This window comes from Salmo salar, chromosome 21, assembly GCF_965601325.2.
Source record: "Salmo salar chromosome 21, fSalSal1, whole genome shotgun sequence".
Taxonomy (NCBI): Eukaryota; Metazoa; Chordata; class Actinopteri; order Salmoniformes; family Salmonidae; genus Salmo; species Salmo salar.
In genome coordinates, this window is record NC_138311.1 from 20487657 (window position 1) to 20510356 (window position 22700).

Genomic DNA, 22700 nt, shown 5'->3' on the forward strand with positions numbered 1-22700 from the left:
CTTCTTCCCTGTGATGCAACAACCAAATAACTGAGGACTGTAATTGGGAAAAACAAACAAACAAACAGTGAATATTTTATGTAAGCGTTTTGAACTGTTTTGATGATATAACTCCAGAAACACGAAAATGACTCAAGTAGACATACAGTGCATACAAGAATAGCCTGGCCCGTGTATATGGAAAGGCTTGGTCTGGCTAGCTAGCCCAGGACAGTGCAGGACAGTGAGGCCAGACAGCTCAGTGAAGCAGAAGTCCCTGACCCTGCCTGTTCACAGCTGGAGCTCCACACTGTGACTGGACTGATCGACACAGAGCCTTTGTTACAGGCCAGTCAGACACCCCAGCTGCGAGTAGACACTCTGTGACCACTACGTCTCCCTGTGTAAACTCTCTACCTCCACTAATTACGTGTGAAAGAAGGCAAAAGCACATTATCAGGCCAGCCGGGCACAAGTGGTCTTTGAAGTTGTGAGGACACAGCAATTACCCCAGGCCCCAGAGCTACGGGCCCGGGTTTGTTCCCCCTCCTATTCTAGTCAAATCCGCAGAGGCACTCAGCTAACCTACTGTATGAGACAAGAGACAATTGTCTGTTGCACTTGTCTCCCATGTCTGTGATGCAGACAATATGAATGCATCTGTGGGGCTTTGTTGTGCTACTATTGTTGGTTTGTGCAGACATGGAGTTTAATGCAGGTGTCTGAATGTGTTTTTTTTTTGAGTAACAAAGTTCTCTCTGTTATCCAAGTTGATGAGACAAGCTTGCTGGCTAAATGAGTAGGGGGGTGGAGTTTGTGTATCCAATGTTCAAAAGTGATGCTCAGAGAGTAGAAGTATAACAATAGTTTGTTAGCGGTAAGGAAACATTTTTCAGAAACAGTTAGAAATATTATGATGGTTTATGGTTTCCTCCATTAAAAATGTAGTACAATCTTAGCATCTTGACCTTGAACATCCAAGACACTTCAAATCATCTATTTTAAATGTCATTTTAAAGAATCTATTTTTCATGCACAGTGCATACGACGCCAAGTTGAGATATTTTGCACACTGAAGTAAATGAATCTGGTGAAAAGTGAATTACAAAATCTCAACAATACTTGCTGATACACAACGGTATATTGGTGCTCATGTCTACTGTAGTGTAAGAATAGTTGTTGTAGAAGTAGAGTGGCTACTAAATCCACAGATGATCACCGTCCTGCCATGTTTGTCTCTTGTAATGTGTTTGACAAGTATTCCACAAGTCAAACACAACTCCTATGACACATCGGTCAGAATATATATATTTTTTGTATTTCCTCTAACCAAATTACAATACAACAGTAACATACAAATATCCTGAAATGTGTGACCGAACATGCCCTGTAAATTATTTCGTCTCCATTCAATGAAGCCAAATAATAGTTCATAAATATGCAAAAAGATCTAAGAGCTTTGCATGAACAATACAAATACTGTACACAAATGAAAGCGTCTCAGCCTTGATGTCATCATACAAACAGCCACAAAAGCCCTAGAGTTACACAAAAACCCTGTAAAAGTATACTGTGGCAGAGAGCCAGAACAAAGTGCTTCACAGCAACTGCACCTTACGCACTCCCCTGAAAGCTTTCCCATTCATAAGCAGTTTACTTTACCCACCGATGGATCTTTTCCCGCTTTGCACTGCAGAGACATTTCAGTTGAAGGGGAACTTCTGACCCAAATCATGAAAGTATATTAAACAACAACAAAAGAAACCCCCCGAAACGAGGCGGTGGCAGTGTGCAGTAACAGAAGAGAGGCCAGCATCCAGATGGAACAAGTCTTCATAAGGCAGTAATCCTGCGGCAGCGGAGCAGGGCTGTCATTAACCAGGAACCAGGAGACGGAGAGCAAGAGGTAGCAAGTAGCAAGCACAACAGGAAGAGCTGCCCCACAATTCCAGGAAAGCCAGCTCCACCTACAGTAGGAGAGCCGGCCAGCACTCAATTACTCACTGGAAGTATTGGAGAGAGAGAGAGAGAGAGAGAGAGAGAGAGAGAGAGAGAGAGAGAGAGAGAGAGAGAGAGAGAGAGAGAGAGAGAGAGAGAGAGAGGCTGGATATAAGCAGGGACAGAGCTCCATAGGACCCTGGTTGGTCTAGTCAGTATAGCTTTGGCCCTCACACAGGACAGACAGGTCAGTGTCCTCTGTGCTCTGAGCACTGCCCACTGAGCTGTGATCCAGAGAGGACAGCGTCAGGATCCGTTTCCCTCCGTGACCGTCTCCTCTGCCTCTCCAGCAGCACAATGCTGCCCTGTGTGGCAGAACTTTTCTTGGCTCTGTCACCAGGGATTAAAAAAGAGAAAGCCTGACAACACACATGCACACATATGTAGGATTTTAATATGAGCCAGTTTGCTACAGCAGGAAAAAAAATCTGCAGCAACAGGAAATGTGAATTATTATGTGAATTATAATGAATAGACATTTTTGTAGGCGTTGATATACTTCCATTAGGACAAATCAAGTCTAAGTGGAAATTACAAACTTTAGAAGCCATTTTAAAACTCGAAATACATTACAAGTTAGCATTTCTTGCTGTGCAGGAATATTTTCAGCAATGAAAGACTGGTCAAATTAAGATCCTACATCTGTACACAGGCACGCAGGAATGTGCACACACAGGGGATGGGTTGGGATGGGAGCCTTGCTGGCAGCAGGATTCATCTGAAACACAGGGAGGGCAGGCAGGGATCTCTGATTCCCTGTGCTCCCAAACAACAAGTTGACCTAGACTGCACAGATTACATCTGTTGTCTGCCTCTATACAGACCATCAGTGTCTCTCACTGAGTTGAGGCAGTAAGCCTACAAAGCTTCAGTGCAATCTGTGGACATGTGTCTCTTCATGATAAGACCTGTATTCATTTGTTCCAGTGCCTTCTAAAGCGGGATGGATCACTTTTAGGTAAGGGTTTGTGTTCACCAAGGCATGTCTACCATCTACTATTTGCTCTTCATGTCCCTACCTCCCTCCGGTACATTTGAATTCTCCTATCATTCAAAATGACAATTGAGACAGAATCACCTGTCTGACAGACAGGTCCACACTGTAGACATTATAGACATGCATTGGTGAACACAAAGCGGTGGGTATGAAAGTGAGAGACACATGGTGTTGGAGATGGCATTGGGAATGTGAATGGCATTCCCCTGACTGACTTCATGTGAAGCCTCCAGCTGGGCAGGAATGCCTGCTGCAATGTACGGTAATGTCAGTGACTCAGTGTCCGTGAGTCTCAGTGGGGGAGAGTGGGGTTCATCAAAACACACTCAGGACACAGAGGTTCCTAATGAAAAACCCACGCCCACAGTTCACTTCCACACCCATAGTAGCCTTACACATGCCTGCTATTTCTAATTTTTTTAAATTCTACACAAAGTACTCAAAGAACATTGCCACAAATATGCAACACATTCATGCAGAATACAAAATGAATGAATGGCATTGTTAGAACACTGTCTATAGGAAATACAACTTTACTATTAGTCAGTATTCAAGTCATACACAAAGATCATGTTGCATGAACCTTTTTCCCATTGACAAAGCATTTATTGGAGATGAATGATCAATTGCCTTGAAGCCAGTCGCCTGTCTGCCCACTGCCAGCTTTAGAAAAAGGCCCATATGAAATGTGACCTTTACGATGTGGCTGGGACGGGCTTTACAGCCAACCGGAGTTGGCACCTACAGTCATTGGTTGGCACTGAACCCACCATCGATAGCCAGTAGGACTGTGCATCAGCGTGGCCTGAGAGAGGGAGAAACACCACCCAAAAAGCCAACTAACACCGCCTAATGTGTAGCCACATCTAGACACCACCACCCTAAAGAGCCCCACAAAGCTCTCGTCATAAAGGTTGTAAATCCCCAACATTTAATGCCAGCAGGGTCAGATTAAGTGCAGGAAAACTGATAAATCGCTTACTCACAGAGTTAACTGTAAACTGCTTATTCCCAGGGCCCAGACATGCAGGGTGGTATCTCTGCTGAACTGAAAGAGCAGCGGAACAATAAACAGGGACAGGCATCACTGCACGTGGTCACTGACAGTTTTCCAGTGTGGGATAGGTGCTTGAATCTTGTATCAAGCATTAGTACTAAGCAATATGGCACTTCAGGGAAACTCTGAATTTGGATATTAGGCCTAATAACTAAATTGAAATGTTATTTAAACTAGAGTCATCCTTGGACAAATATTACCTTTTGGGCTCCCGCGTAGCGCAGCTGTCTAAGACATTGCATCTCAGTGCTTGAGGCATCACTACAGACAACCTGGTTCGAATCCAGGCTGTATCACATCCGGCCGTGATTGGGAGTCCTATAGGGCGGCGCACAATTGGCCCAGCATTGGCCGGGTTTGGCCGGGGTAGGCCGTCATTGTAAATAACAATTTGTTCTTAACTGACTTGCCTAGTTAAAAAAAGGTTACATTTAAAAAGAAAAACAAGATATGTGCTCTCATTCTCATTTTTGTGGCAGATTGTTTTCTCTCCAATTCAAGCACCTTTTTAATTGGCTATGCCAGACTCTTTTATCATCTCTAATGATGGCCGCAATCCATATATTTATTATTAGAGAGAGAGAGAGAGAACTTGCTCTAATCCCCTTTTTTCCTGGGGCAGATACCTAACATCATTATCTGTAATCCTGTCTTCACAGCGTATCTGTGACCAATGTGCGGCCTGGTGCTGCACCCAAAAGCAGCCGGTTCAATGGAGTGGCCTAACAGCCCACTCTGTCTGCCTAATGTGATTTACAGCTGTGGCGAGAGGCAGATGATTAGACAAAACCTCTAATCTCCCAAATCTGCACCCGTACACATCACTGTGATTTTCAGCAGGGGCCTCATCCTGACCCACATTCACCAAAAACATGGGAATTTACTGCTTTCATAAATTAGAAAACAAACCAGGAAGCACAGTGGTGTGCTGTGCTATCTAAGTGGATGATAGAAATCAACATTTGTTTTACTTCAAGGGCCCTCCACCTGTCAAATAGGATTATGTTGAAAAGGCAAACCAGCTTTATTCAGGGGTTTGCACTATACTGAGTTTCTACTATTGTGGCGAAGCTAATGCACAACCAATTGACTATGGATTTGTACTGCATGTATGGAATTCTAATGAGAGCATGTGACCTGTTGTAAATTTCGACAATCATTTCAGTATATTTAACATTTTGATTTATTAGGATTCTCATTAGCCCGACGCCAATGGCGACAGCTAGTCTTACTGGGATCCGACACATAACGGAAAATATATTACAGACAAAAGACTAGAATTTACATACATTTAAAAACATTAACATGTAGTGTGTGTGCATCTATCAGTTACATATACATGTCATTACATACACACAACAAGTAGGTCACATGGGAGAGAGGCGTTGTGACGTGAGGTGTCGCTTTATTTGTTTTTTAAACCAGGTTTGCTGTTCACTTTCTCTATATGAGATGGGAGTTCCATGCACTCATGGCTCCGTATGATACTGTACGTTTCTTTGAATTTGTTCTGGACCTGGGAACTGTGAAAAGACCCCTGGTGGCATGTCTGGTGGGATAAGTGTGTGTCTCAGTGCTGTGTGTAAGTTGACTATGCAAACAATTTTGTATTTCCAACATATTAATGTTTCTTATAACAACAAGATGTAATGCAGTCAGTCTTTCCTCAACTCTTAGCCAAGAGAAACTGGCATGCATAGTATTAATATTATCCCTTTGATGATAATAAAATGCAAGACGTGCCGCTCTGTTCTGGGCCAGCTGCAGCTTAACTAGGTCTTTCTTTGCAGCACTTGACCATATGACTGGACAGTAATCAAGATAAGATACAACTAGAGCCTGCAGGACTTTCTATATTGATTTGGACAGTACAGTAGGTGTTTCATTTGTTAAGTTGATGTCCTGTTGAGGGATATTGATTACAAATGTGTGCCAATAAACAATAGCCTAGAGTAAGGGGTGTACATGTGAACAGACAATAATACAGTTATGAAATGCAACCATCTAAAAAAAAATACACTGCAAAGGAGTTTTTATGCAGCTGAGAGTCCAATGCTGATTTGAGCAAAGATAAGAAACTGGAAACGGAGGCCACTAGTTGGATTGATACATTGCCAGTTAGCCTTTAGCCAGCGAAGCAGTCAAAGAGCTTTAGAACAGAGGGTCTGTTAACTAGGCCAGCTGCTGGCACGGCCAGTCTTTCTGTAGGTCATCCTGGTCAGTAATCAGAACAGCCAAACTCTCCCATTTCCTCCCTGCTGCTTGGCAGGTGGCATCAGCAGGAAAATGTTGTTTTCTTTCCATAACCACATGAACTTTCACTGAATCCCCCTAAGACTGTTGCTTTCCCAGCAAAGCCCTAGACCAGCATAGATGTCATGATAACAGAATTGGTCGCAGTTGGATTACATTCATCTCAAATTCCAGTCGTTTTAATTAAAACATGATCAATCAAAACATATTTTGTCCCTTGATCCCCCAAATACTGTACAAATAACTCAGTGGGTTAAATTGAGGGTTTAGGAATATCTGAAGAAGATTATGCGTCATTGCAATTACTCAAAAATGTACGGGTTAACTTCAAGAGATATATTTTCATTCTTATGAAATGTACTGTTTACATTGCTGCATTGTGATTTCAGATCACCACATAGAAATTGATGGACAACTCAACCCACTGAAAAACAGGTTAAAGGGGGACATCTTGTGGCCGACATAAAAACTGCCTGACACTGACGATCCCTGACATAATTGAATATCAGGTTATGCTGATGATAAGTTACGAACTATGCATACACAGACTTCTGAAATACTTTCTATAGCAGCGTCAAACAAAACGTTGCTGTTGCAGACTCCCAAACAAACACACTATCCCGACTCTACCGTTGCTTCTTTTCTTCTTTTTCAACACCTAGATTCCAAAGACTGAATCTCAACAAATGATTCACTGACGGACACATTCCCTGATACCTCTAGCGGCCAGCCCACAAGGTTTCCATGGTGATACATTATTTACCACACAAGTGATCAAAGAGCGACTGCAGAGAAAGTCAAACATTCTTCAGCTCTGCTGGGAAACGATGAGTTACTAATTAATAAGGAAAACCCCAGGCTCCAACAGCAAAGTCTACATTTTACACTTAGAAAATAAGACGTTCATAAGGATGACTTGCCCACAGATAAGCTCTGTTGTAAAACTACAGGCAAGCTTCTGTCACAATATTACACATCATGCTTGAGAGTTAAAGAGGTAACCCAGATCGCGAAACACTGCTATCTTTCACTTGTGTTTATCTTATCTTAACTGAGGTCTATAACATTTGGTGGGGTATCAGGAGATGTGTTTTGTTTTCATCAGGACATATTTTCAATCCCCTGGCCGCACTAGTAGAGCCCTCAAGACTGTGTAACAAACTCAAAGTCTTTATTGGCAATACACTGTTGAAAAATAGCAGCTTCACTTAACAAAAACAGCTTTAATTGGCGTTTGTGAGAAAATAACATTCTAAACTGGTCATATTCTACAAGCTGAACAATAAAGGCTGGCACTTCAACTGCATTCTGCAAACAGCCTGCTTGATTTAAATAAAGATGGATTACTTCTTGCACCTGTCTCATAAATGATGTTTTCATGATGATCAACGTGTAAACCTTGGCATGGTGTCAGCACTGAAATTGGCATACTGGCTTTTCTAATCACAAAATGAGGTGACATCCAAAGAATGCTGATCACAGACAACCCATTGCACATAACCACACCATTAATGGTGTTGTTGTATTCTTTCCTTTCACATTCACATGGCCTCTCCACCGCTGTGTTATTCTACACTCTGTAACGTCACTTTGATAATTCATCTGTCGTCAAACATAATGGCATTTCTGAGTGCAATGCAGCAGTGACATCAGCTTTTGAACTGTACCCTGCCTCGAGTCTCAGAAACTTGTTCTGTCGACACACTGATATCAAGCACTTACTGCACACGCACACGCACACGCACACGCACACACACACACACACACACACACACACACACACACACACACACACACACACACACACACACACACACACACACACATACAGAGAGAGAGAGAAACCACTTGCTTGAAGGAAAATAAGCAACCCCAAAGATTAAGTAAGCAGTAACCTCTTTTTTACCTGCCACATGGCTAAAGTCCCATCATCCACAAACAGGGGGAAAAGAAGAGGTCTCACAGTTGACAAGTCTGTTAATACTGTAATAGGCCCTGGAGCAATCTGGACAAACTAGCTCACCCCTACGCTTAAGCGATTACCTCCAGTACCAGTCTGTTGGCTCTGATTTAAGTTTCTGGTCCTCTAACCCTGTCCTCTCAGCCTATTGAGAAGAGGCAGGAGGGTTGAAGCTGTCCTCCTTTTCTCTCTGTTCTACTGAGTACAGTATCTGGCCCCTGTGGGCTACAAACTGTTGCCCTAACCAATCACACAGAGGGGGAGGGACCTCTGAGAGGGGGGTGTCTGTTCAGGGATTGTGAGCTGAGAAGCGTTGCCATCTAATGCTCTGTTATGAAAGTATATCCAAATGGCAAATATGGTATTACTGTCCTAGAGCATGTTTATAATCCAATAACCAGAACTCATAATTTATGTGGGTTAAGTGACTTGCCGTTGATGTATAAAACCACAACAGGTATAACAACGTTATTAATCTAGTATATCACAATGATGTTTTTTTATGCGCCACAACATACCAATGTTGATCTAATTGATGAAAAACACAACTGTAACAATATGAGGTGGTGGGTCTCATCCCAGTCCCCGGCAAACTCAACATAGACCAGAGTCATATAGCCAAGCAAAACAGTCAATGATGTCACCATGCATGCACTGTAGAATTATGCATTTCATAATACAGTACACCTACAGTAATGTAAGTACAGTATCAAAGCAAGTAATGAGAAATGACACAGTACAATACGTTAAAAGTGAAAAAGTGTATTATACTGTAAAAAAAATTATACTGTAATCGGAATTCATTAATGAATGGATGAATGAATTACAATTATTGAGGGGAGAGGGTTTGTATTTCACAGTATTTTACTGTAATTACAGGGGATTGGTGCAAGCAGGTTGGCTGCTAGGTAAAGTGTTTACACATTACAGCATACTGTATTGATGAATATTTGTTGTTTGATATCACTTGCACTTCTAGAAGCTTTAACAAAGGCTTCTGAACTGGTAACGACGATTGGGCAAAATGCTCAACAATTTAAGGTTTGAAAGTCATGAACAGTCAAAAATCATGTTTTTTATGACATTGGATCAAAGTAAGATGACCAAAGTATGAAAAATGACTGTTGCTGTTACATTGATAAGTTTGAACATAACGTTACTGGCTCCCTCCCCCATGTCAAACACTTGGATTCAAGAGGCGAGGTTTATTAAGGCAATAGGGTCACCCTGACACTCATTTTAATACACCAATAGTAACATGATATTCTCCTACCTAATTTCAATAAGTACCACCTTGTCAGCAAATGTATTTAAAAGTGTACATTATTCATCTATGGCAAAGATACTTATATGTTTCCCCTTTCATCTGTGTCTGGTGTTAGCTAGCTACTGGCTAGCTAGGTCATCATACGCTCCAGAGAGTTTTTTACTGTTGATAATACCCCAAATAACCATATAATTTACATTGTTACGTTACAGATTGTATTATACTTCCACAGAATTAGACCACTGACCTAACAGGTCAGCAACGCCCGCAGTGGAAAAAAACTAAAGACTTCCATAGTGATATTGGCTATATTGTTTACCATTCTCTTCTTTATGAAAACTGTGTTTATTGTCACAACAGCATCTTTTCAGCATTCTCATTGGAAACATGATCATAATGCTGACCTGACAAAAAAGCAGAACACTGGGATGTTTTATCTTGACTTCTATCAAACTTGACAAGCACCGTGTAAGTTTCTCGCACCGAGCACACGCTCCATCTTGCCCGGTAAACAATTTTACTGGACATTGAAACATGGAAGTAGAGGAATGTGTTTGTGGTTGAAACAGTTGACTGAGACAGTGTTGATAGTCTCAGTTTGTTGGCACCAGTTGCACCACTCTGTGGTCATGTGGAGAGAAAAAAACTTCCTCTCCTAACGTCTGCAGCCACCAGGCAAGTTTGGCAGCCGCCTGTTGATGCCATCACATCGTATAACATCTGATCAATGCGAAACCTTGGCTTCCATCACACCTCCATAGCTAAAGGCTAAGGTATATACCGTAGCTCAGCTCACATGTTCCACTACCAGGAATTACCTTTAATCAATGACCTCATTGGATCACTATGACTATTGATATCTCATAATAAACCCTGTGTTAGCTTACCGTGCTAAGGCTCCAGCACAGCATGCTGGCTACAGAACTCAGGCAGTAATCGATTTAGATTGGTAATTACCCAGTGCCGGACCCCTGCCATGAGAACGCTCATGTTTCCTTTTTCACTTCATACCGCTGAAAAAGACATCCAGTTCTTCTTGGGTTGAGCAAAGATTGAGCAATGAATAACAATATCTCAGTAACCAAGTACACTAGAGCAACTGGGCTTACCGTGATGAAATACTGTGGTTTAAAATGTGGTACAAAACCACAGTAGTGTGCACAGTCTATTTTGACAACTAATCAAAACAGATGTGTGTGTGAGTGGCCAGTGCACACTGCATAACGTCTGTCATGGAAATCTGCTCCAGTATGACGTTGATGGACTACAGTAAATACAATTGCTACCATTGTTCCTTCTTCATCCTAATCAACATTGGCATATCAGTCGCCTCAGAGGGCTGCCACAAAACAACATTGTACAGTTGCCCTATCTTAATTTGAGCCAGTTTGCTACAACAGGACAGTATTACTGCAGCAACAGAAAATGTGAATTGTTATGTGGATTTCTAATTATTGCTCATTTTTTGTAGGGGTTGAGCCATTCTTTGTTAGGTCAAATCAAGTCTCACATTTTTTTTTAATGACAAACTTTAAGCCTTTTTAAATCATGAATACACTAGAAGGTTGGAAAATTCTCAGCAACAAAATAGTGATCAAATTAAGATCCTACATCTGTAGGACACATATCCAGCCCTGTGTATTCACTGTATTATATTGGACACTGGCCAATAGCTGTGTACAAATACTGCCACTATCAATCAATAGTGACCTCTACCTACCTGATGGATTTAATCAATTTGGATTTAATAAATTTTTGTATTAAAAGGTTTCTTAAATATTTTTTCTAATATGCAAATGAGGTGCTATCAATTAAATATCCAAATGTATGTTTAATGTATTTTTGGCACATTATTCAGAAGAAAATGTTATCTACAATAAAAATTGTACAACACATAAACCATTCATTTTGTAACAGTCTGGAGAACATACTGCATCTAAGAATAACCACACAAAAGTTGATGAACGTAGATGCTTCTGGAGCTGAGAAATATGTGTTGGTGTGTCGGAAGAATCTAACTTTTTGGAAATGGCAGTTAAAGACAAGTACACTACATTTAGACTACTAAACGCCAAACGCCTATTTAGACCCAATCACGATGTCTTCAAAGAAAGTTACTACATATATTCCAGTTTGTAATGTTCCCTATGAAATTGACTTTTAAGTTGTGTTGGATTCAATGTTTTAATTGTGTGGGATTCAATGTAGTGAGCTTTGATATTATGGATATTTAAATATATATACAGTGCTTTCGGAATGTATTGAGACCCCTTGACTTTTTCCACATTTTGTACGCTACAGCCTTATTCTAAAATTGAATTAAAAATAGTTTCAGGAAACTAAGCTTATGTCGCGGCTCATTACTTCACAGGAGACCTGTTTGAACGTAAACTTATTTTTTTTAATCAAAATTTGTTTTTTGGCAGAAATGCCTTCTCGAACATGTGAATTTGCCATCTGTAAAGACGAATAAAATTGTTTAATTACGAGCCTAGTTGGTTTAGCCAAAGAAAAGACAGCAACCTTCCATCTAGCCATGATTGAATGAGATAATGAGTGGGCTGGACATGCCAAGAGATGAGTTTGGATTGCTCTGCCATGTGGCACGCTTCTGTCTATTTGAGCTGGTCAGTATGTCTAGGTAATCTTGTCTAACGCTTCTTTTTTTTAAAAATGTATCGCGTATTAAAACTGCATATGTGTTGCTCCCCACTTTCTGGAGGACCGAGTTTTGAAATCAGTGGACTTCGAATATGATAGCTATAGGAGATGGAGAAAACACCTTTCTCTGGATTACATCTTCAAACTAAGGGCAACCATTGCATCTGACAGGAGACGCGTTGATCCATGAATGATGTATACAGGTAAGATACTCTAGCTAGCTACATTTTCAGATATTACACATTTCTAATTTTGAGAGAAAGGGCCATTTGCTTGGCTAGCTATAGCCTAATGTTAGCTAACTAACATTGAACGTAGTTGGTTAGCTACCTGTAGATTTATGCAGGGTAGTAATGTCATGAGTTGGGATTATGGTTAATTGTTTGCCTAGCTAGTTAACGTATGTTGGCTTGCTCACTAGCTAACTGTCACGGTTGTCGTCGGTGAAGGAGGACCAAAACGCAGCAGGTAAGTGCAGGCTCATCTTGACGTTTATTTATTTTCAAAATGAATACCAAAATAACAAAACACTAGAACGAACGAACAACAACAAACAGTCTGGCAAAGCATAAGGCTCAACACAGAACAATCTCCCACAAAATACAAGACAAACACACCCAACTAATATAGGACTTCCAATCAAAGGCAACACCAAACAGCTGCCTTCAATTGGAAGTCCAACCCCAATTAACTCAACATAGAACCAGACACACTAGACTAAACATAGAAATACCTAAACATAAACCAAAACCCGGAAATACTAAATCAAACACCCTTTTAACAAACACACCACCCCGAACCACATAAAACGAATACCCTCTGCCACGTCCTGACCAAACTACAATACTAATTAACCCTTATACTGGCCAGGACGTGACACTAACGTTAGATGTATGACTTTACTATTCATATATCAGAGCCATTTGCTTAGCTAGCTATAGCCTAATGTTAGCTAGCTAACATTGAACCTGGTTGGTTTATTTACCTGCAGATTCCTGCAGGGTAGTAACGTCATGAGTTGGGATTATGGTTCATTGTTTACCTAGCTAGCTACATGTTTTACCAAAAGACTCCATTATCCAAGTAACCATTTTGGTGCGTTCGTAAATTCAGTCTGGCCATATACTCCGATATCATAGCACTCTCATCTGTTTGTGCCAGAGCGCAGAATAACTGCTGAATTTACGAACGCTCAACACCCATTCAACATGGCCGGTGTCAGTAAACGTCGGCAAGAAAGAGTAATTCAATTGTTGCCAGCAGCACAGTTAGTCACCAACGCTCTGGATAACATGAAAACAGCCTAACCAGCTCTGCTAGGGTGAGAAAAACGGTCAGAGTGGGATGTTCTCTCATTATGTGTCTGGAAGTAGCTAGCAAGCTAGCCAATGTCAGCCAGTTAGCTTGGGTGCTTGACTGCCGTTGTGAGGTTCAGAGCGCTCTGAACTCTCAGTCTGACAGCACAGTTGCAGTCACCAACGCTCTAGATTACATAACAGCCTAACCAGCTCTGCTCGGGCGAGTAATGTTCAGTGAGCTGTTCTGTTATTTCTGTCTGGAAGTAGCTAGCAAGTTAGTTTGGATGTTTGACTTTTGTTGTTAGTACAGATCGCTTGGATCAACCCTTAAAGAGATGGGTAGGGATAAAGCTTAAGAGGGTGTGAACGATGCTGAATGGGTGTAGACAAAGAAGGGCTCTCCAGTAGTAGTACCAAAATATTTAAAGGCCATTTTCTCAAAAGTTTATCAACTTTCAAAGCAAAGTTACTTTCCCATTGTTTCTCAACTATAGTGTATGATATACCATTTGTAGCTCTGAGTCTCTACTTTTATCCAATGTAAAAAACATGAACGATTTGAGCCGGTCGGTCACAAATATTTTTTTCCACCTCATCAATCTGCACACAATACCCGTAATAACAAAGCAAAAACAGGTTTTGCTAATTTCTTAAAAATAAAAACTGAAAAATCACATTTACATAAGTATTCAGACCCTTTACTGAGTACTTTGTTGAAGCACCTTTGGCAGCGATTACAACCTTGAGTCTTCTTGGGTATGATGCTACAAGCTTGGCACACCTGTATTTGGGGAGTTTTCCCATTCTTCTCTGCAGATGCTCTCAAGCTCTGTCAGGTTGGATGGGGAGTGTCGTTGCACAGGTAGTTTCAGGTCTCTCCAGAGATGTTTGATTAGGTTCAAGTGCGGGCTCTGGCTGGGCCACTCAAGGACATTCAGAGACTTGTCCCGAAGCCACTCCTATGTTGTCTTGGTTGTGTGCTTCTGGTCTTTGTCCTGTTCGAAGGTGAACCTTCGCCGAAATCTGAGGTCCTGAGTGCTCTGGAGCAGGTTTTCATCAATGATCTCTCTGTACTTTGCTCCATTCATCTTTCCCTCGATCCTGACTGGTCTCCCATTCCCTGAAGCTGAAAAACATCCCCACAACATGATGCTGCCACCACCATGCTTCACCGTAGGGATAGTGCCAGGTTTCCTCCAGACGTGACACTTGGTATTCAGGCCAAAGAATTCAATCTTGGTTTCATCAGATCAGATAATCTTGTTTCTCATGGTCTGAGAGTCCTTTAGGTGCCTTTTGGCAAACTCCAAGCGGGCTGTCAAGTGCCTTTTACTGAGTAGTGGCTTCCTTCTGGCCACTCTAATACATGTCATTGTGGGGTATTGTGTGTAGATTGATGAGGACATTTTTGTATTTAATACTTTTTTGAATAAGGCTGTAACGTAACAAAATGTGGAAAAAGTCAAGGGGTCTGAATACTTTTCTAAAATATATACACAACATACAACAATGTCAAAGCTATTACTGAGTTACAGATCATATAAGGAAATCTACATAAATTAATTCTGCCCTAATCTATGGATTTCACAGCCACTGGGGAGCCAGGCCCAGCCAATCAGAATATTAGTTTTTTTCAGGCTCCAGTGATGGGATCAGCCAATGTGGACATACAAATTGCGGGCCGAACGTTCCCTCACCCCGTCTGGGTTGCCGGGGTCAGAGAAAAGTGGCTGTTGATTTTGGACTTCCTACGCAGGGCAAGCTGACAGCTGGATCTTCGAGCTGAGGTGATAATCTTCTATGGCAGTCCTGCCATACATCTTCGGTGTTCCCCTGGTCTAACTACTGCTGCTGTGGTGCAACAGGTCGAGAGCCAACCCCCCAGTCCAATACATCATGCCCAAGACACAACCATTCCCACTAAAGCTCTCACTGAGACACTCCAGACCCCAGTACTATCGAAGCCTTGCCCTTTGGAAGAAGACATCTCACCCCCACTAGCAGGCACGCAACCTGTGCAACCCCCAAGTGTACAGCACCCTGTGGACGTGATTACACCAACCTACCCCATGCCCAGCCTGACTCAACCCTATTCCCAACACTCATCCAAGCAGTGACCCCCAGGGGAGGCACTGTGTGGACTACAACCAGGTAAATGACATAACTGTCAAGGACTCCTTCCAGCTGTCTCGCGTGGTTGAGTCCCTTGAGTTGGTGGTGGGGTCCACATGGTTCTCTTCTTTGGACCTTCGAAGCGGCTACTGGCAGGTGGCCATGGCTCCAGAGGACAAGGCAAAGACTGCTTTCACCACAGGAAAGGGGCTATGGCTATTCAAGACCATGCCGTTCGGACTATGCAACTCCCCAGCAATGTTTGAATGACTGATGGAGAAAGTACTGGCTGGCATGCCACCTGAATGTTGTCTAGTGTACTTAGAGGATGTGCTGGCACATGGGCTGGACTTTGATGCTGCCTTAGAGGTGCTGAGAGAGGTCTTAGAGAGGATCTGTGCTGTAGCCTCAAGCTGCACCCTGAAAAGTGTTGCTAAGGGAGGTCACGTTCCTCAGCCACAGAGTGAGAAGTGAGGGCCTCAAAACAATGGAGGACAAAATCGCTGCAGTACAGGACTGGCCTACCCCCAGAGATATTCACTAAGTACCGGCATTCTTGGGCCTAGCCCAATACTACAGGGGATTTGTGGAAGGCTTTTTAATAGTGGCTGCTTCTCTGAACTGGCTCCTGAAGAAAGGGAATGACTTCCAGTGGAACCAAGAGCAGCAGGTTGCCTTTGAAGCCCTGAAAAAGGCCCTTTGTGAAGCCCCCATATTCGTTGCCCCAGACTCACAGAGACACTTCACCCTGGCCACCGATGCCAGCGGAAGGGGCTGGGAGCAGTCCTGTCACAGGTCACCCCGGAGGATGAACGGGTAGTGGCATACTATAGACATACAGTACCTTCAACAAGGCGGAGAGGAACTACACCGTCACTCACCGAGAACTCTTGGCAGTAGTGGACTTTACTCATCACTTCCGCCAGCACCTCTGTGGCCTGCCCTTGGTTATACAAACAGACCATGCAGCTTTGAAGTGGCTTCTCTCCTTTAAAGAACCTGAGGGCCAAGTCACCCGCTGGATAGAGCAGCTGCAGGCTTTCCAGTACACCATTGTTCACTGTGCTGGGGAGAACCACTATAATGCTGATGCACTGTCCAGGCGGCCATGTGGTCCTGAGTGCAAGCATTGTGAGCGCACAGATGCTTGTGAAGTGCTGGCACTGTTGCCAGCAGACACTGATAGGTGGATAGAACAACAGCAGGCTGATCCCGACCAACAGATGGTGTTTGGCTGGGTGCAAAGATCTTGCCCCCCTGCGATGAGGTGGTGGAGCAGTCACCCATAGTGAGGGAACTGTGGTCATAGTGGCCTGGGTTAGAAATAAGAGATGGATCACTGAAAAGAAGCAGGTTGGAACCAGCCACAGGTGAGGCTCGTTCGCAGTTGGTATTCCCCGAGGTCCTGAGAGAAGAAGTGCTCGAGCTACACCATGGACGCCCTGGTGTAGGACATTTTGGTGTTACCAAGAGACTGAAGCGAACCCACCAATCCCTCTACTGGGGACAATGTAGACAGGATGTGGAGGATAGTGCCCTCACCATAGTGCCCTCAAAGCTCATCACTAATCTAAGGACCCTAGGACTAAACACCTCCCTCTGCAATTGGATCTTGGACTTCCCAACGGGCCGCCCCCAGGTGGTAAGGGTAGGAAACAACACATCCGACACACTGATCCTCAACACCGGGCCCATCACGGGTGCGTGCTCAGTCCCCTCCTGTACTCTCTGTTCACTCATGACTGCATGGCCAGGCACGACTCCAACACCATCATCAAGTTTGCCGATGACACATCAGCAGTAGGCCTGATCACTGACAACGATGAGACAGCCTGGGAGGAGGTCAGAGACCTGGTCGTGTGGTGCCAGGACAACAACCTCTCCTTCAACGTGATCAAGACAAAGGAGATGATTGTGGACTACAGGAAAAGGAGAACCGAGCCCGCCCCCATTCTCATCGACGTGGCTGTAGTGGAACAGGTTGAGTGCTTCAAGTTCCTTGGTGTCCACATCACCAACAAATCATAGTCCAAACACACTAAGACAGTCGTGAAGAGAGCATGACAAAGCCTATTCCCCCTCAGGAGACTGAAAAGATTTGGTATGGGTCCTCAGATCCTCAAAAGGTTCTACAGCTGCACCATCGAGAGCATCCTGACTGGTTGCATCACTGCCTGGTATGGCAACTGCTCGGCCTCTGACCACAAGGCACTACAGAGTGTAGTGCGTACGGCCCAGTACATCACTGGGGCCAAGTATCCTGCCATCCAGCGCCTCTATATCAGGAAGGCCCTAAAAATGGTCAAAGACTCCAGCCACCTAGTCATAGACTGTTCTCTCTGCTACAGAACAGGAAAGCGATACCATGTCGAGGTCCAAAAGGTTTCTTAACAGCTTCTACCCCAAGCCATAAGACTCCCGAACAGCTAATCAAGGGCTACTCAGACCGCTCTTTTACACTGCTTCTTCTCTCTGTTTATAATCTATGCATAGCCACTTTAACTCTGCCTACATGTACATATTACCTCAATTACCTCAACTAACCGGTGCCGCCTCACATTGACTCTGTACCGGTACCCCCTGTATATAGACTGTCTTGTTATTTTACTGCTGCTGTTCAATTATAATTTTTTTTCTCATTTCTATTTTTTACTTAACACAAATGTTTTTTTTCTTAAAGCATTGTTGGTTAAGGGATTGCAAGTAAGCATTTCACTGTAAGGTAAGCTGTTGTACTCGGCGCATGTGACAAATATATTTTGATTTTGATTTTGATTACACAAGGCAGCTGCAAGACCGCATGGATGTTGCCCACAGATTTGCCCGAGAGCAAGCCAAGGCAGCTGGTGTGCGGCAAAAGAGAGGGTACGATGTGCATGTGATGGGGCAACATTTTACATAAGGAGACCTGGTGTGGGTGTATGGCCCTAAGAGAGTGAAGACAGGAGCCCCAAGATGGACAGCAACTGGGTGGGTCCCTGCTACATGGTTGGCAGGGTTGGAGAGGTCATATACCGAGTGAGGCTAGCATGGCTACACAGTTGTCACCCACCGAGACAGAATGACGGCTTATCAGGGCCGGAACCAGCCCTACTTTGCCTGTAGCTCACCACATCCCAGAGACCGCAGCTCACCATCCCACAGAGACTGCGGCTCACCCTCCAGAGTCACTCATTCAACCCCCCAGTCACCAGAGGGCCGGACGGCCTCACCTGTGGTTACCCGGCAACATCAGAGCCACTTCCTAGGTGAAGTGGTGACCCCGATGGGGGCACTGGTGCCTCCATCAAGGGCAAACACTACATTTCCTGCTTCCACTCTCGCACCCAGAGCTGGGCACCCTTCTCCGCCTACCCCCATTGCTCCAATGCGGAGGCTACAGCATTCAGATACTTTATCGTTGGGGACGAGGGCTTGAGGGAGGGAGCAATGTAGCGACCCTCAAGGGTTAGGGTGGGCAGACCCTGCCCCAACCTGTCAGCACCAGTCACATTCAATGTTTATGGGTTTGTCATGGTAATAGAAAAGGGCTGCTCATAGGTTTTGTGGGGATATAACCAGTGTCTGTCTTGTGTTTATCTCTCTGGGGAGATACCTCCTGCTGGACTGTGATTTATCTAGTTCAGGCTAGGTTTGTTGTTTTGTGCAACTCCCCGTTACCCTGTGCAGCGTAACATTAAAATGCCATTTGGCTTTAACTGTATTTCCCTATCAGTACGTTTGTTATTTAACCTGTTGGGGCTCGGGGGCAGTATTGAGACATTTTGAAAAAAATATGTGCCCATTTTTAACTGCCTCCTACACCAACTCAGAAGCTAGGATATGCATATTATTAACACATTCGGATAGAAAACACTCGGAATTTTCTAAAACAGTTTGAATGGTGTCTGTAAGTATAACAAAACTCATATTGCAGGCAAAAACCTGTGAAAAATAGATCAACATTTTTTTTGTGACTGTACTATTTAGTGTCATTGTTTTATAGATACCATAGTGAGAAAGGATTCATTTCGCAACACCTACGGCTTCCACTAGATGTCAACGAACTTTATAAAGTTGTTTGAAGCGTCTATGATAAACAGAGAGCAAATTAGAATCCAAGGAAGTTGACATGTCATCACTTCATTTTTTTGCGCCTGCGCATAAATCTGAGAAACGTGAGTTTTGTCTTCATTGTTTATCTAGACATAGGATAGGTTGTGTGAAAATATTACTGATGTTTAACGTTAAAAATGGACCAAAAGATTAATGCTAAACAACATTTGACATGTTTGAACGAACATAAATAGATTATTTACTAGGTTTTTTTTAGCTTTTCGGCGTGAATTACACTCCCCCCACCACGTTTTGTGGGAGCATAATGAACGCTAAGTACTTGGTGTTATTTGGACATAAATTATGAACTTTGTCAAAAGAAACCACATTTGTTCCGGACCTGGGATGCCTTCCGGACCTGGGATGCCTGCCTTCTGATGGAGATAATCAAAGGTAAGGGGATATTTACAATGTTATTATCGATTTTAGATGATGCTAACTGTATAGCATAGCCTGTTGTTCTTAGCATAGCACCCCGTTTATTGCAAAATGTGATTTCCCAGTAAAGTTATTTTGAGATCTGGCCATTCGGTAGCAATTACGAGATGATAATATATTATTCTTTGAATGACAATATTATAATTTACCAATGTTTTCGAATAGTAATTTTGTTATGTTCACCGGAAGCATTTCAGAGAAGAAAAAAATCTGAATTTCACGCTACTGTAAAATGCTGTTTTTGGATATAAATATGAACTTGATGGAACAAAAAATGCATGTATTGTATAACATAATGTCCTAGGAGTGTCATCTGATGGAGATTGACAAAAGTTAGTGCATAATTCTAGCTGGTTTCTGCTTTTCGTGACGCCTGACCTTGAATTGAAAATGGATGTTTGTACTTTTGTGGCTATGTACTGTCCTAACATAATCTAACTTTATGCTTTTGCCGTAAAGCCTCTTTGAAAATCGAACAATGTGGTTAGATTAAGGAGATGTTTATCATTTAAATTGTGTAAAATAGTTGATTGTTTGAGAAATTGAAATTATTAGATTTTTGATGTTTTGAATTTCCAGCCTTGTTAGCAATCCCGGCTCGGTGTTCATTGCTAACCTGTAGCCCCAACAGGTTTTAAGCTAACAAAGTTATAAGATCGGGAAACCCGCAAACGCCACAGTATTTTGATATTTTTACTACATAAAAAAACAAAATGCTAGTATTGCCTTTTTCACTGGTGCTACCTATATTTTAATGACAATTCAACCGTTCCAGAATGTAATTTGATTATTTAATTTGCATATATATTCAAAGACAGAAAAGGTTAATGATAAAATTAAGAAATGTTTTTGATTAGTAATAATTTACTTTAAAGAAAATGCATTTTTCTATAATAACACGAGTGACTGTAACACCAGTGACCAGAAACACCAGTAACGAATCTTCAGACTATTCTTTTAAAACCAGCAGGAACAGTAACACCAGTGATGGTAACACCAGTGACAAATCTGCAGAAAATATAGAATATCTAAGATGGTGGCCACAGTATCCAAACCACATTTCTTAAATTCTAAATAAATCACTTAATCATTTGATTTCATCAATTATTTTAATTAAATGTTCCCTTACCCTTACTTTAAACAGTGTAACACATCTTAAGGCTTCACCTGAAATTACCAAATGAATCATCAAATTGCTAAGATATGAAGAGAGAGTGCAGACTCACCATGTGCTTTTGAAAACAGCCCTACATCCAATGAACCTTTGACCAGGGAAGAAGTTATTTTTTGTGTGTGTGTTTTTTTTATAATGGGCTATCACCAGTGACATTAAATTGAGGGACAACTATTCCCTGTAAATTATTTATAAAATTTAGTTGATATTTAAGCATTTTAAGTAATACACAAAACAAATATAATACTTCCCTTGGTATTCTTAGATTTAAAGTGGGAGAATTTTTTTTTTTTTTACTAACTATGTTTTATGATATATACAGTACCAGTCAAAAGTTTGGCAAGCTTGTACAAAGCTGTCATAAAGGCAAAGGGTGGCTACTTTGAATAATCTCAAATATAAAATATATTTTGATTTGTTTAACACTTTTTTGGGTTACTACATGATTCCATATGTGTTATTTCATAGTTTTGATGTCTTCACTATTATTCTACAATGTAGAAAATAGTAAAATAAAGAAAAACCCTTGAATGAGTAGGTGTGTCCAAACTTTGACTGGTACTGTATATATATAAAAGTTTGCAATATATGTTTTATTAACAATGACCCATGTATGTTCATTTAAAGTGGTTCAAATTCATAACATTTTGATCATTCATAAACTAAATAAATTATATTTTCAATTTTATTTTGCATAATAAAGGAGCCAAATGCACAAACTAAACTATTCTCTTCATATTAACACAGAGAGAGAGAGATGTCACCCTACAAAGGATAAACCGTCCTCATCACCACACCTACTTTGATGCTTGAATGTGATGTCTTTGTTAATAAAAACACAAAACCAGCTCTCCTGTATGTACACACTATCGATAAGATCAGCTGAGGCTTGCGGCCAGCTGACCACGAATTAGAGGGCAGGTCAGAAACTCCCATCATGGAAACAAACAAAGAATCATGTGATTATCCCTTACCAGTCACTTCTCCACACACAGCCTGGGTGACAGATGAACATAGCACTGGCTTAGACGCCTTGAAGAGCGGGAAAGAGTTGAGAACACCACTTTCCTTCCTTCAGGAGCCTCTCTCTCTGACATGGTTGGTCTCTTCTGGTCTCGCCTTTGCCACTATCTGTGAAATTCTCATCACGCACGCACACACACACAGCCCCTCTCTCTTCTCTAATCCTCCTCATAAAGAGTGCAATCCAAATAACTCCAGCAGACTGCAGAGACTTCTCAGGCTTTTCCTCTTTGTGTTGTGTTGTTGGCTGGAATCATTAACTTGGTCCCTGGAGACTTTGGGATGTAAATAATCCCCCCCCCCCCCCTCCATAGGGAGGATGTCAATCAAAACTGGTGGTGGAGACTGAGGGGGCTGGCTGCCAAGGAGACATCCTTGATTTAAGCAA

General features: G+C 42.3%; 1 protein-coding gene across 5 annotated transcripts in view; it reads right to left on the reverse strand.

Annotated features, from left to right (window-relative positions):
* LOC106581913 (E3 ubiquitin-protein ligase Midline-1) overlaps positions 1 to 22700 on the reverse strand; it is a 61228-nt gene that overhangs the window by 17074 nt on the left and 21454 nt on the right. Inside the window, exon 1 of one of the 5 annotated variants that reach the window (XM_082967032.1) lies at positions 10469 to 10550. The exons of 2 other annotated variants lie outside the window; for them this stretch is intronic. The gene's annotated coding sequence lies outside the window, so the exon portion shown is untranslated. Of the gene's footprint in view, positions 1 to 1645; positions 1969 to 8190; positions 8460 to 10468; positions 10551 to 22700 lie in introns of those variants that run through there. 2 more of the 5 variants (XM_014164373.3, XM_082967029.1) reach the window with 2 other exon arrangements.